Source organism: Aegilops tauschii, chromosome 2 (assembly GCF_002575655.3).
Source record: "Aegilops tauschii subsp. strangulata cultivar AL8/78 chromosome 2, Aet v6.0, whole genome shotgun sequence".
Classification (NCBI taxonomy): Eukaryota; Viridiplantae; Streptophyta; class Magnoliopsida; order Poales; family Poaceae; genus Aegilops; species Aegilops tauschii.
The window spans coordinates 652,145,135-652,158,682 of NC_053036.3; positions in this window are offsets into that span (position 1 = coordinate 652,145,135).

Below are 13,548 nucleotides of genomic sequence, written 5' to 3' on the forward strand. Positions count from 1 at the left end.
GGGAGTAGGACTCCCCCCCTTTTCCATGTTGGACTAGGAGAGAGAGGGGGAAGAGGTGGAGGGGAGGAAGGAAAGGGGGGGGGCGCCCCCCTCTCCTTGTCCTATTTGGATTGCGGGGAGGGGCGTGCGGCCCTGCCCTGGCCTCCTCTCCTCTCTTCCACCTAGGCCCACTAAGGCCCATTAAGTTACCGGGGGGTTCCGGTAACCTCCCGGTACTCCGGAAAAATCCCGATTTCACCCGGAACACTTCCGATATCCAAACATAGGCTTCCAATATATCAATCTTTATGTCTCGACCATTTCGAGACTCCTCGTTTTGTCCGTGATTACATCCGGGACTCCGAACAACCTTCGCTACATCAAAACATATAAACTCATAATATAACTGTCATCGTAACGTTAAGCGTGTGGACCCTACGGGTTCGAGAACTATGTAGACATGACCGAGACACCTCTCCGGTCAATAACCAATAGCGGAACCTGGATGCTCATATTGGCTCCCACATATTCTACGAAGATCTTTATCGTTCAGACCGCATAACAACATACGTTGTTCCCTTTGTCATCCGTATGTTACTTGCCCAAGATTCGATCGTCAGTATCTCGATACCTAGTTCAATCTCGTTACCGGCAAGTCTCTTTACTCGTTCCGTAATACATCATCCCACAACTAACTCATTAGTTACAATGCTTGCAAGGCTTATAGTGATGTGTATTACTGAGTGGGCCCACAGATACCTCTCCGACAATCGGAGTGACAAATCGTAATCTCGAAATACGCCAACCCAACAAGTACCTTTGGAGACACCTGTAGAGCACCTTTATAATCACCCAGTTACGTTGTGACATTTGGTAGCACACAAAGTGTTCCTCCGGTAAACGGGAGTGGCATAATCTCATAGTCATAGGAACATGTATAAGTCATGAAGAAAGCAATAGCAACATACTAAACGATCGAGTGCTAAGCTAACGGAATGGGTCAAGTCAATCACATCATTCTCCTAATGATGTGATCCCTTTAATCAAATGACAACTCATGTCTATGGCTAGGAAACATAACCATCTTTGATCAACGAGCTAGTCAAGTAGAGGCATACTAGTGACACTCTGTTTGTCTATGTATTCACACAAGTATTATGTTTCCGGTTAATACAATTCTAGCATGAATAATAAACATTTATCATGATATAAGGAAATAAATAATAACTTTATTATTGCCTCTAGGGCATATTTCCTTCAGTCTCCCACTTGCACTAGAGTCAATAATCTAGATTACAAAGTAATGATTCTTACACCCATGGAGTCTTGGTGCTGATCATGTTTTGCTCGTGGAAGAGGCTTAGTCAACGGGTCTGCAACATTCAGATCCGTATGTATCTTGCAAATTTCTATGTCTCCCACCTGGACTAAATCCCGGATGGAATTGAAGCGTCTTTTGATGTGCTTGGTTCTTTTGTGAAATCTGGATTCCTTTGCTAAGGCAATTGCACCAGTATTGTCACAAAAGATTTTCATTGGACCCGATGCACTAGGTATGACACCTAGATCGGATATGAACTCCTTCATCCAGACTCCTTCATTTGCTGCTTCCGAAGCAGCTATGTACTCCGCTTCACACGTAGATCCCGCCACGACACTTTGCTTAGAACTGCACCAACTGACAGCTCCACCGTTCAATGTAAACACGTATCCGGTTTGCGATTTAGAATCGTCCGGATCAGTGTCAAAGTTTGCATCAACGTAACCATTTACGATGAGCTCTTTGTCACCTCCATAAACGAGAAACATATCCTTAGTCCTTTTCAGGTATTTCAGGATGTTCTTGACCGCTGTCTAGTGATCCACTCCTGGATTACTTTGGTACCTCCCTGCTAAACTTATAGCAAGGCACACATCAGGTCTGGTACACAGCATGGCATACATGATAGAGCCTATGGCTGAAGCATAGGGAACATCTTTCATCTTCTCTCTATCTTCTGCAGTGGTCGGGCATTGAGTCTTACTCAATCTCACACCTTGTAATACAGGCAAGAACCCTTTCTTTGCTTGATCCATTTTGAACTTCTTCAAAACTTTGTCAAGGTATGTGCTTTATGAAAGTCCAATTAAGCATCTTGATCTATCTTTATAGATCTTGATGCCCAATATATATGCAGCTTCACCGAGGTCTTTCATTGAAAAACTCTTATTCAAGTATCCCTTTATGCTATCCAGAAATTCTATATCATTTCCAATTAGCAATATGTCATCCACATATAATATCAGAAATGCTACTGAGCTCCCACTCACTTTCTTGTAAATACAGGCTTCTCCAAAAGTCTGTACCAAATGCTTTGATCACACTATCAAAGCGTTTATTCCAACTCCGAGAGGCTTGCACCAGTCCATAAATGGATCGCTGGAGCTTGCACACTTTGTTAGCTCCCTTTGGATCGACAAAACCTTCCGGTTGCATCATATACAACTCTTCTTCCAGAAATCCATTCAGGAATGCAGTTTTGACATCCATTTGCCAAATTTCATAATCATAAAATGCGGCAATTGCTAACATGATCCGGACAGACTTGAGCATCGCTACGGGTGAGAAGGTCTCATCGTAGTCAATCCCTTGAACTTGTCGAAAACCTTTCGCAACAAGTCGAGCTTTATAGACAGTAACATTACCATCAGCGTCAGTCTTCTTCTTGAAGATCCATTTATTTTCAATGGCTTGCCGATCATCGGGCAAGTCAACCAAAGTCCATACTTTGTTCTCATACATGGATCCCATCTCGGATTTCATGGCCTCAAGCCATTTTGCGGAATCTGGGCTCACCATCGCTTCTTCATAGTTCGTAGGTTCGTCATGGTCTAGTAACATAACCTCCAGAATAGGATTACCATACCACTCTGGTGCGGATCTTAATCTGGTTGACCTACGAGGTTCAGTAATAACGAAGTTTCATGATCATTATCATTAACTTCCTCACTAATTGGTGTAGGTGTCGCAGAAACTGGTTTCTGTGATGATCTACTTTCCAATAAGGGAGCACGTACAGTTACCTCATCAAGTTCAACTTTCCTCCCTCTCACTTCTTTCGAGAGAAACTCCTTCTCTAGAAAGGATCCATTATTAGCAACGAATGTCTTGCCTTCGGATCTGTGATAGAAGGTGTACCCAACAGTCTACTTTGGGTATCCTATGAAGACACATTTCTCCGATTTAGGTTCGAGCTTATCAGGTTGAAGTTTCTTCACATAAGCATCGCAACCCCAAACTTTAAGAAACGACAACTTTGGTTTCTTGCCAAACCATAGTTCATAAGGCGTCGTCTCAACGGATTTCGATGGTGCCCTATTTAGAGTGAATGCAGCCGTCTCTAAAGCATAACCCCAAAACGATAGCGGTAAATCAGTAAGAGACATCATAGATCGCACCATATCTAGTAAAGTACGATTACGACGTTCGGACACACCATTACGTTGTGGTGTTCCGGGTGGCATGAGTTGCGAAACTATTCCGCATTGTTTCAAATGTAGGCCAAACTCGTAACTCAAATATTCACCTCCACGATCTGATCGTAGAAACTTTATTTTCTTGTTACGATGATTTTCAACTTCGCTCTGAAATTCTTTGAACTTTTCAAATGTTTCAGACTTTATGTTTCATTAAGTAGATATACCCATATCTGCTCAAATCATCTGTGAAGGTGAGAAAATAACGATATCCGTCACGAGCCTCAATACTCATCGGACCACATACATCTGTATGTATGATTTCCAACAAATTAGTTGCTCTCTCCATAGTTCCGGAGAACGGTGTTTTAGTCATCTTGCCCATGAGACACGGTTCGCAAGTACCAAGTGATTCATAATCAAGTGATTCCAAAAGTCCATCATTATGGAGTTTCTTCATGCGCTTTACACTGATATGACCTAAACGGCAGTGCCACAAATAAGTTGCACTATCATTATCAACTCTGCATCTTTTGGCTTCGACATTATGAATATGTGTGTCACTACTACCGAGATTCATTAAAAATAGACCACTCTTCAAGGGTGCATGACCATAAAAGATATTACTAATATAAATAGAACAACCATTATTCTCTGATTTAAATGAATAACCGTCTCGCATCAAACAAGATCCAGATATAATGTTCATGCTCAACGCTGGCACCAAATAACAATTATTTAGGTCTAATACTAATCCCGAAGGTAGATGTAGAGGTAGCGTGCCGACGGCGATCACATCGACTTTGGAACCGTTTCCCACGCGCATCGTCACCTCGTCCTTGGCCAGTGTTCGCTTAATCCGTAGTCCCTGTTTCGAGTTGCAAATATTAGCAACAGAACCAGTATCAAATACCCAGGTGCTACTGCGAGCTCTGGTAAGGTACACATCAATAACATGTATATCACATATACCTTTGTTCACCTTGCCATCCTTCTTATCCGCCAAATACTTGGGGCAGTTCCGCTTCCAGTGACCAGTCTCCTTGCAGTAGAAGCACTCAGTCTCAGGCTTAGGTCCAGATTTGGGTTTCTTCTCCTGAACAGCAACTTGCTTGCTGTTCTTCTTGAAGTTCCCCTTCTTCTTCCCTTTGCCCTTTTTCTGGAAACTAGTGGTCTTATTGACCATCAACACTTGATGCTCCTTTTTGATTGCTACCTCCGCTGCCTTTAGCATTGCGAAGAGCTCGGGAATTGTCTTATTCATCCCTTGCAAGTTATATTTCATCACGAAGCTCTTGTAGCTTGGTGGCAGTGATTGAAGAATTCTGTCAATGACGCTATCATCCGGAAGATTAACTCCCAGTTGAATCAAGTGATGGTTATACCCAGACATTTTGAGTATATGCTCACTGACAGAACTATTCTCTTCCATCTTGCAGCTGTAGAACTTATTGGAGACTTCATATCTCTCAATCCGGGCATTTGCTTGAAATATTAACTTCAACTCCTGGAACATCTCATATGCTCCATGACGTTCAAAACGTCGTTGAAGACCCGGTTCTAAGCCATAAAGCATGGCACACTGAACTATCGAGTAGTCATCAGCTTTGCTCTGCCAGACGTTCATAACCTCTGGTGTTGCTCTTGCAGCAGGCCTGGCACCCAGCGGTGCTTCCAGGACGTAATTCTTCTGTGCAGCAATGAGGATAACCCTCAAGTTACGGACCCAGTCCGTATAATTGCTACCATCATCTTTCAACTTTGCTTTCTCAAGGAACGCATTAAAATTCAACGGAACAACAGCATGGGCCATCTATCTACAATTAACATAGACAAGCAAGATACTATCAGGTACTAAGTTCATGATAAATTTAAGTTCTATTAATCATATTACTTAAGAACTCCCACTTAGATAGACATCCCTCTAATCATCTAAGTGATTACGTGATCCAAATCAACTAAACCATAACCGATCATCACGTGAAATGGAGTAGTTTTCAATGGTGAACATCACTATGTTGATCATATCTACTATATGATTCACGCTCGACCTTTCGGTCTCAGTGTTCCGAGGCCATATCTGCATATGCTAGGCTCGTCAAGTTTAACCTGAGTATTCTGCGTGTGCAAAACTGGCTTGCACCCGTTGTAGATGGACGTAGAGCTTATCACACCCGATCATCACGTGGTGTCTGGGCACGACGAACTTTGGCAACGGTGCATACTCAGGGAGAACACTTTTATCTTGAAATTTAGTGAGAGATCATCTTATAATGCTACCGTCAATCAAAGCAAGATAAGATGCATAAAAGATAAACATCACATGCAATCAATATAAGTGATATGATATGGCCATCATCATCTTGTGCTTGTGATCTCCATCTCCGAAGCACCGTCATGATCACCATCGTCACCGGCGCGACACCTTGATCTCCATCGTAGCATCATTGTCGTCTCGCCAACTATTGCTTCTACTACTATCGCTACCGCTTAGTGATAAAGTAAAACAATTACATGGCGATTGCATTGCATACAATAAAGCGACAACCATATGGCTCCTGCCAGTTGCCGATAACTCGGTTACAAAACATGATCATCTCATACAATAAAATTCAGCATCATGTCTTGACCATATCACATCACAACATGCCCTGCAAAAACAAGTTAGACGTCCTCTACTTTGTTGTTGCAAGTTTTACGTGGCTGCTACGGGCTTAGCAAGAACCGTTTTTACCTACGCATCAAAACCACAACGATAGTTTGTCAAGTTGGTGCTGTTTTAACCTTCGCAAGGACCGGGCGTAGCCACACTCGGTTCAACTAAAGTGAGAGAGACAGACACCCGCCAGTCACCTTTAAGCAACGAGTGCTCGCAACGGTGAAACCAGTCTTGCGTAAGCGTACGCGTAATGTCGGTCCGGGCCGCTTCATCTCACAATACCGCTGAACCAAAATATGACATGCCGGTAAGCAGTATGACTTATATCGCCCACAACTCACTTGTGTTCTACTCGTGCATATAACATCAACGCATAAAACCAGGCTCGGATGCCACTGATGGGGAACGTAGTAATTTCAAAAAATTTCCTACGCACACGCAAGATCATGGTGATGCACAACAACGAGAGGGGAGAGTGTTGTCCACGTACCCTCGTAGACCGAAAGCGGAAGCGTTAACACAACGCGGTTGATGTAGTCGTACGTCTTCACGATCCGACCGATCAAGTACCGAACGCACGGCACCTCCGAGTTCTGCACACGTTCAGCTTGATGACGTCCCTCGAACTCCGATCCAGCCGAGTGTTGAGGGAGAGTTTCGTCAGCACGACGGCGTGGTGACAATGATGATGTTCTACCGACGCAGGGCTTCGCCTAAGCACCGCTACAATATTATCGAGGTGTAATATGGTGGAGGGGGGCACCGCACACGGCTAAGAGATCAATGATCAATTGTGTGTATAGAGGTGCCCCCCTGCCCTTGTATATAAAGGAGCAAGGGGGGGTTCGGCCGGCCAAGGGGAGAGGCGCGCCAGGAGGAGTCCTACTCCTACCGGGAGTAGGACTCCCCCCTTTTCCATGTTGGACTAGGAGAGAGAGGGGGAAGAGGTGGAGGGGAGGAAGGAAAGGGGGGCCGCCACCCCCCTCTCCTTGTCCTATTCGGACTTGGGGGGGGGGGAGGGGCGTGCGGCCCTGCCCTGGCCTCCTCTCCTCTCTTCCACCTAGGCCCACTAAGGCCCATTAAGTTACCGGGGGGTTCCGGTAACCTCCCAGTACTCCGGAAAAATCCCGATTTCACCCGGAACACTTCCGATATCCAAACATAGGCTTCCAATATATCAATCTTTATGTCTCGACCATTTCGAGACTCCTCGTTATGTCCGTGATTACACCCGGGACTCCGAACAACCTTCGGTACATCAAAACATATAAACTCGTAATATAACTATCATCGTAACGTTAAGCGTGCGGACCCTACGGGTTCGAGAACTATGTAGACATGACCGAGACACCTCTCCGGTCAATAACCAATAGCGGAACCTTGATGCTCATATTGGCTCCCACATATTCTACGAAGATCTTTATCGGTCAGACCGCATAACAACATACGTTGTTCCCTTTGTCATCGGTATGTTACTTGCCCGAGATTCGATCGTCGGTATCTCGATACCTAGTTCAATCTCGTTACCGGCAAGTCTCTTTACTCGTTCCGTAATACATCATCCCGCAACTAACTCGTTAGTTACAATGCTTGCAAGGCTTATAGTGATGTGTATTACTGAGTGGGCCCAGAGATACCTCTCCGACAATCGGAGTGACAAATCCTAATCTCGAAATACGCCAACCCAACAAGTACCTTTGGAGACACCTGTAGAGCACCTTTATAATCACCCAGTTACGTTGTGACGTTTGGTAGCACACAAAGTGTTCCTCCAGTAAACGGGAGTTGCATAATCTCATAGTCATAGGAACATGTATAAGTCATGAAGAAAGCAATAGCAACATACTAAACGATCGAGTGCTAAGCTAACGGAATGGGTCAAGTCAATCACATCATTCTCCTAATGATGTGATCCCGTTAATCAAATGACAACTCATGTCTATGGCTAGGAAACATAACCATCTTTGATCAACGAGCTAGTCAAGTAGAGGCATACTAGTGACACTCTGTTTGTCTATGTATTCACACAAGTATTATGTTTCTGGTTAATACAATTCTAGCATGAATAATAAACATTTATCATGATATAAGGAAATAAATAATAACTTTATTATTGCCTCTAGGGCATATTTCCTTCACCCCGACCATGCCGCCGTCGCCTCTGCCTCGCCCTGCCCCGACCACGCCGCCGTCGCCTCTGCCCCTGCCCCGACCACGCCGCCGTCGCCTCTGCCCCGACGCGCCGCCGTCGCCTTGGTCAGGGCCGGCACTGCCCCCTTCCTCCCGATTTTTTTCTGCACATATATATGATTTTTTCCTCATTATATGTATATGTATGAGTGTATGTATGTGTGTATATCTGTTTATATGTCCTTTTTTTAGATCTTTTTTTGCATTTTTATAAAAATGTGTATATGTATGTATATATGTTCTCTGTGTATATATATGTTCATGTATATATGCAAAAGATAGATTTTTAGAAAAGTTAGGATTTTTTTCTGTTCATAGATTTTTTTGGTGATATTAATTATTGTAGAATATGCAAATGTTTGTATATTCATATGAACAATGCATTAGGCAAAACCTTTACTTTTTTCGAAATTTTCTATTTGAATATTTTTTTATGAATGAGAGGAAAAAGGAAAATAAGAAGAGGAAGAAAGGAGAGGAAGAGGAGAGGAAGAAGAGGAGAAATAAATAAGAAGAGGGAAAAAGAAGAAAAAGAAGAGGAGAAGAAGAAAGGAATAGAAGAGAAGAAGAAAAAATAGAAAAAATTCTATTTTTTCTTCTTCTCTCCTCTATTCCTTTCTTCTTCTCCTCTTTTTTTCCTTCTTTTTTTTCTTCGATCTTCTCCTCTATTCCTTTCTTCTTCTCCTCTTTTTATTTCTTCTTCGTTTTCTTATATTTTATCGGGTCTGTCGTCGTCGATATACCCCTCTCCCGATAACTTCAACACGAGGGGGGTCGATATACCCCCTCCCCGATAAAATTATTTTCCCATGTACGTATGTCGTCGTTGTCGGTATAACCCCCTCCCGATAACTTCAACATGTGTGGGGGGGGGGGGTCGATATACCCCCTCCCCGATAACATTATTCTCCCATGTATGTATATCGTCGTTGTCGATCTATATAACTCCCTCCCAGATAACTTCGACATGATGGACGGTCGATATTTATACCCCCTCTCGATCGTGATAACTTATACCACGGGAGAACCCCCGGCCCTCTCGCTCGACCAAAACTCTCGAGGACACCCAAACCCTAGAAAAAAACGATGTCGGTCTCCTACCCCCTCCCGCCACGCCCCTACCCTTGAAGCGTTGCCGAGGCCACCCCAAACCCGGAATAAGCTAGGTCTACGTTTGCACTAATATATCCACCTGCTGTCATGTTTGTGTAATAATTGCCATGTTGTAATATTTGTAGAAACAATGGAGCACAGACGAGACGAGCAAGCAGAAGAGGTGTTGGGGGACATAATCTTAGCCGGAGGTGATATCTTGTCGTATCTTAACGACAATGATGGTCTGGAAGAACAGGGTGAAGAATCAGGCTACGCTGATCGAAGAGTGGAGGAGGAAAGACATGATTATGATGGCTCCGGTGACCCAATACTGGTGCAAGAAGGAGCCCGTGGTGACGGCTCCGGTGACCGAACAGAGTCCGGCCAGGTAAATATATTAGTTAAGCCTGTGCTGACTAGCTAATTGATGCATTCATTGTTTTGGTATGTACAAATATTAATTAACACTCGTCTTTCTTCTTTTTTCTAGCCCTCCGGATCGAGCACAACTTCGGTAAAGAGACGAGGCCCGAAGAGAAAGTTGCGCTCGGATGAAAGGTTTGAGATCACAGCAATCGCGCGCGACGGCCAACCGATTGAACCCATCCGAACAAAGGATGCATTTGCTGCTCAGTGCGGGGTTCTAGTTAGGGACAAGATCCCGATCAGCATCCACCAATGGTATAAGCCTAAGAAGGAAGACCCTGAGGTGTCTTATGTCAATGATATGCAGAAAGATGATCTTTGGACTGAGCTGAAGGCAAATTTCACCCTACCACCAGAGGAGGATCCGGAGAAGCCAGTTAAAGAGCAATTAATCAAGTCTCATGCTCTTAAGAAGATGGCAGACCTATTCAGGAGGTGGAAGAATGAGCTGAAAATGTTTGTCGACAAAGAAGAGACACCAGAATTCATCGGCCGGTATGAGAAGATCAGAGATCACTGGCCCGCATTTGTGGCCCACAAGACATCGGAAAAGAGTAAGAAGATGTCAGCGACAAACAAGAAGAATGCTGCGAAGAAGAAGCTTCACCATCGCACGGGGTCAGATGGCTACCTCAAAGCCCGGCCTAAGTGGGCCAAGGCTGAGAATGATCTGCTTGAGAAAGGGATCGAACCACAGACAATGAACTGGACAGACCGTTGCCGGACTTGGTTCTTCGGGGCTGGCGGAACCTTGGACCCTGTATCAGGGAGGTGCGTTTGGACGAACGAGCTTTTGAGAATACTAGTCAAAAAGATTCAGCAATATATCGATGCAGCGCAGGAAGGGACATTCGTTCCAGCCAGAGAGAACGACCAGCTCACAATGGCCCTTGGGAATCCTGAGCACCCTGGACGGACACGAGGCACGCCAGGCTCCGTTCCGTGGAAGGCTGGTTTTCCGGACGCATGCGGTTACAAAAGCCAGGAGAGGAGGAAAAAAATGGAGCAGACCCAAATTCAAAAGCTGCACGAAAGGGTTCAAGCGCAAGAGGAACGAGACGGCAATCGACATGCCGAAACTACCCCCGAAGCTACCCCGCCATCTCAGCGGAGAAGCAGCATGGCTTCCACCGAGCTGCTTCAGCCGGAGCATGTCTTGACGGCTCCTGCTAGCTACCCCGTGGATGCTATCACGGAGTCTCAACAAATCCACCTTCTGGCGGAATGGCAGAACTTCAAAGTCAAGGCGGCTGTTGGCTCTGTTTTACCTCCTGAACCCGGCGCAACCTACCACTGCCGACCGATTCCAGAAGGATATGCTAGGGTGATGGTGGATGAAATAATGGAGGGATTTGAGGAACTCCAGCTTGACCACCCTACCGGTGAAGGGGAGACTCGGCTGGGTTTAGCTCTGAAGACTCCGTGCCTATGGCGGAAGGAGCTCATTAACCTTCCGAACTGGACGCCTCCGGCGAGTAAGGGCACTCCGCCGCCGCCTCCTCCTCCGGCGAGTGATCAGGGCACTCAGCCTCCTTCTCCGGCGCGTGGCGGCACTCCGCCTCCTCCTCCGCCTCCTCCTCCGGCGAGTGATCAGGGCACTCAGCCTCCTTCTCCGGCGCGTGGCGGCACTCTGCCTCCTTCTCCGCCTGCGCCGGCGTGCCAGAGCAGCCAGCCTCCTCCTTCTCCGCCTCGTCAGCAAGGGCGGAAGAGACCCGCCGCCGCTCCGGCTGCTCCGGCGCGTCGTAGTCCTTCTCCTCCGCCTCGTAAGCAAGGAAAGAAGGCAGCCGCAGCCGCTCCGTCTGCTCTGCCGGTGTCTAGCAGTACAGCTGCCAGAGGCGGGAGGCAATACAGATTCGGTCCTTCTCTGAAGACTCCAGAGAAGTTACCATACGAGATGACCGAGGAGGAGAACGCGAAGATCGTGCGAGCCGAAGTGAAGAACTTCTTTGAAGGGGTGAAAGCAAAGAAACATCCACCTCCGGAGGAGAAGGTAGATCCGGTGAAAGTGAAGCGCACTCTGGATGCCCTGAGAAAACCACCAAAGTCTCCGCCGAAAGGCAACTATGAGCGCATTATTGCAAAGACATTTGTCAAAGCGGAGCGGTCGGGAAGTACTGTCAGTGATCAAAGGTTAAAAGAACGACGAGCTGGGAAAAAAATTGCCCCACTCGGCGAACAAGCGAACCAATCGTGCCCCCCGCTCAAGGTGTCTAAAGACATCGTCGCTAATGATCCGAGGATGGTGGCCGGTTATAGCAATCTTGGAGATTACCTGCCCGACGATGTACATTATGAAATCATGGAGGTGGACGAACACAAATACCATTACGGGAAGCCTCTCGTCAAAGATGAAAGATCTCTAACAACGATGATGCGAAGATTACATGATTGGTACATGAAAACCTGCAGAGAGTCTGATGGGATGAATACTTTGACGCTGAGAGTTAAACCGGAGCATGACCTCGTTGGAATTGAACTGCTGAATGTTCCATTTGAGGAGTTCTTCCAGTTTTTCAATAAAAAGGCCCTCGATAAATCAACGATCACTTGCTACTGTCTGTAAGTAGTACTACTTCTGTCATTAAGTCTCTCTATATAGGTCAGCTCTTTCATTGCATGTATTTATAATTATCCTCACTATATTATGCAGATTGAAGATCGCTGAATTGAAGAAAAGACAAATCGGTGATATTGGGTTCATTAACACAAATCTCATAGATGCATATACGGTTGAAAAACATGCCAAAGAAGCCGAGGCCAACTTGCTACGATCGTTGGTATTAAATCAAAACAAAGATATAATACTCTTTCCTTACAACTTCAAGTGAGTGTTACTGTCTTGTGCATATTCGGTTTCCCTTATTAGTCCAGGTTATGGTAATGTAATTGATGACTTATGCATGCATGCACAGCTTCCACTATATTCTCCTAGAGATTAAGCTTGAGCAGGGAGTAGTAACCGTCTTAGACTCGAGACGAAAAGATCCCCAGGACTATGCGGACATGACTCAAATGCTCGAGAAGTGAGTTAAATCGATCATTATCCACCATATCAGCAACTTTGTTCATTTCCTGGTATCAAGTAATTGTTTTCTTTGTCTGGCAGGGTTTGGAGAAAATTCACCACAAAAGCTCCGGGACTGCCGAAGAAGCTGCAATTTAGACACCCGAAAGTAAGTACTATAGTAGCATGTTCCACACATCTCCTAGTGATTAGGGCGCTAGTTTCATCAATACCATTTAGCATGCTTGCTTATCAATTAGATTGACCTCAATTTCTTGTAAAGTGGTTGTGGCAGGAACAAGGGAATGATTTCTGTGGATACTACGTTTGCGAGTCTATCCGCCACATGACCTGTGAGTGGGGCTACTCTAACGAACAATATGAAGTGCGTAAGCAATAATATTCACAATTTTATTTTATTACCATCATTTGTGTCGAGTTTCATTTATTCATATATATATGTATTGACCCCCTTCTTCAAATTAGATGTTTCGGATGCGGGATGAACTCCTAGCAGAAGATCGTATGCGAGCAATTCAAGAGGAATTGGCGGCATTCTTCCTTGACCACGTGATCGCTGAAAACGGAGAATACTATGTGGACCCTGTGTTCTTACAATTTAATTAGGAGATTATATTGTAAGAGATAATTATTGTATATATGTAGTCGGTAGTGTCAGATAGATATACGAGAACTTGTTCTTCCACCAATCTCTCGGAGAAGGAGAGGTGGTCGATAT